Source organism: Bos taurus, chromosome 20, assembly GCF_002263795.3.
Source record: "Bos taurus isolate L1 Dominette 01449 registration number 42190680 breed Hereford chromosome 20, ARS-UCD2.0, whole genome shotgun sequence".
In the NCBI taxonomy this organism is placed as follows: Eukaryota; Metazoa; Chordata; class Mammalia; order Artiodactyla; family Bovidae; genus Bos; species Bos taurus.
Window position 1 is genome coordinate 8,212,932 of NC_037347.1, and position 2,806 is coordinate 8,215,737.

The 2,806-nt window shown below is 38.8% G+C and overlaps 1 non-coding gene across 1 annotated transcript; it reads right to left on the bottom strand.

The window, feature by feature from the left end:
* Positions 1-283: 283 nt before the first annotated feature.
* LOC112443065 (U6 spliceosomal RNA) lies at positions 284-385 on the bottom strand. Its single transcript, XR_003031340.1, has one exon. It is a non-coding gene; the product is annotated as a U6 spliceosomal RNA (small nuclear RNA).
* Between the last annotated feature and the right edge of the window lie 2,421 nt (positions 386-2,806).

A 2,806-nucleotide genomic window follows, 5' to 3' on the forward strand; every position in this document is an offset into this window, starting at 1 on the left:
ATTCAGCTAAGTCATTTTTGAATGCCAGCCTGTCTTAGCTGCATGAAGAGACACTCAAGAAAGGGGGTTTACTTGTGCCCAGGCTGAACTGAGGAGGAACTGGGTGTTCCAGGAGGCCAGGCATGGCAAAGGCGGGAGAAAGATAACTCTGGAAATAGCTGAGATTTGGTGATAGAGATAGAAAATAAGATTCACTTGGACAGTCATTTTTCTCACCTAGAGAAATCTCCTTCCAGAAAAATCTCTCACTTTACACTATGTTTAATAATCTGCATTAAAATATATATATATGGAACCCTTCACAAATCTGCATGTCATCCTTGGGCAGGGGCATGCTAGCTTTCTCTGTATCATTCCAATTTTAGTATATTTGTTGCAGGAGCAAGCACGTAACCTACATTTTTAATCAGCCCCTCCCAAAGTTGGATTGGGTTAAATGGTCCTTACATCGCACATTGAGAACTGATGGGATGGATGACTGAATAGGATGGAGTCTTAAGGGATTCACTGAGCTTTCTTTTTCTGGTACACCTTATAAAGACATTTTCTTTATTTCATTTAAACACATAAGAGATTATTATTTGTTTAGGGGAATGTACCAGGTTGAATGGTGTTGCTCTCACATTCATGACCTTCCAAATCAGCTAGCACCTTGATCTTGGCCTTCTAGCTCTTATAGACAGAACTGTGAGGGAAAAAAAATGACTGTGGCTTAAGCCATACAGTTGTCATATTTTGTTATAGCCGTTCAGGCAGATTAATAAACCTGGTCTGTGTAAGAACAGGAGGAGAGACACAGGGAGAAAGCCATGTGACAACAGAGGCAGAGGTTGGAGTGATACAACTACAAGCCAAGTAATACAAGGATTACCAGTGGCCACCAACGTGGCACTAGCGGTAAAGAACCTGTCTGCAGGGGATATAAGAGATGCAGGCTCGATCCCTGGGTCGGGAAGATCCCCCGGAGGAGGGCGCGGCAACCCACTCCAGTATTCTTACCTGGAGAATCCCATAGACAGAGGAGCTGGCAGGCTACAGTCCAAAGGGTTGCAAAGAGTTGGACATGACTGAAGCGACTTAGCATGCATGCACCAAGAAGCTAAGAAGGGAAAAGGAAGGATTCTCCCTAGAGAGAGCAAGGGAGCAAGGCCCATGGACACCTTGATTTTGGACTTCTAGTCTCCAGAACTGTGAGAAAATATATTTCTGTTGTTTGAAGGCACACTGTTTGTAGTGATAACTTTGTTATCACATAACTTTGTTGTGATAGCCCTAAGTGACTAATATAATGTTTCAGAAATAATCCTGCCATTAGAGAAGTAGACGAGCTCTCGATATAGGCATTTATTGTTTTCTAGACTTGTTTGCTTATATTTTGAAGGATACTGGAATTCAAATATTTGGAATTGTCATGACCTAGACAGTGGGCCCTGGTGGCTCAGTTAAAGAATCTGCCTGCAATAGGCAATGGCTATCCACTCCAGTATTCTTGCCTGGAGAATTCCACGCACAGAGGAGCCTGGCAGGGTACAATCCATCAGATTACAAAGAGTTGGATGTGACTGACCGACTGATATGTTCACAGTGGTTTTTTATAGTTCATAACATCTTTGCCTTAAATTGTTCCCTAAAACAGAACCATACATGATCTTGAATATTTGAGACAAACAGGTGTTTGATTTTTTAAAATAAGATTAAAGAAGAATAAATGTACTTGTTTTTTATAATAAACAGAACACTTCAAAATTTCATAATAGAAAATAAATTCATTTTGAGGTTCAGTTGTCAGGCATGAGTAGATTTGAAGTAGTCACTTTCTCCTCTTAAAATTCTAGAAGTTAACTTCAATAATAAATCTGATTTTCCATCTGTTTGAAGTCATGGTAAAATTTTGTTCAGTGAGTTTAACTACCTGGATGAAACTTCAGTAACTTGAACATAGCAGAAAAACTCATGCAAGAAATCAAACATATCTCAAGACATGTTAACAAAATCCTCTCTTCTTTGATAGTTGCTTTGTAAATTACATGACTAGATTTTACTTCTCAATGCTGAAAGTTCCTTGTGTTTTGTGGTTGGTACTTTAGTGAACCTAACATCTGACAAACCATTGATTTGCTAGCATTTAACTTGCAATCTCTGAGTTCTCAGGGAGGTGCTATATTATGGTGTAACATGATAGAGAAGGGGCAAAGAACTTGGACTGTTGCTGGCATATCAGTTCTTTCCATTAATAAAACACTCAACTGAGTCATTTTTCTCGAACCACTTTTCCATTGTAAAAAAACTGAAATCAAAGGACATGACTGCTTTTATTGGCAAAGCAGTAGATAAATCAGAGACGTAAAAATGCAAAAAGAAGGATTTGCTACAACCCTATGCAGAGTGGACTTGCTGCGTGAAAGGTTTATTCTGTCAGTTTTCCTCTGGAGACACTTAGGTTTAAGGAAATGTTTGTACTGTTCTAGAGAAAAAGTTGGCTGTGTGTTTTTCTTTTGTGTTTAGGCCACTCTGGAAGTAATTCCTTTGGGCACAATTACCTAACATATGGTGATTTAGAAAAAGACCAAAGCAGAGGTCATTTGGATGTTTTAGACAGGAAAGAAGAAATATCCATCTTGGAGAATAAAATGAAGTCAAGAAGGGCTTATGGTCAAAGCAACTTGAAAAAAGTGAGATAGACTTCAGGCAAAAAATGCAGTTCAAATTTTTTGGTTTTGCTTTTTTGTTGTTGTTTGATTTTTGCATGAGGAATGTACTTGTGGAGTTGACCAAAAAACCTTGATAACAGAGAATTTTGATGCTG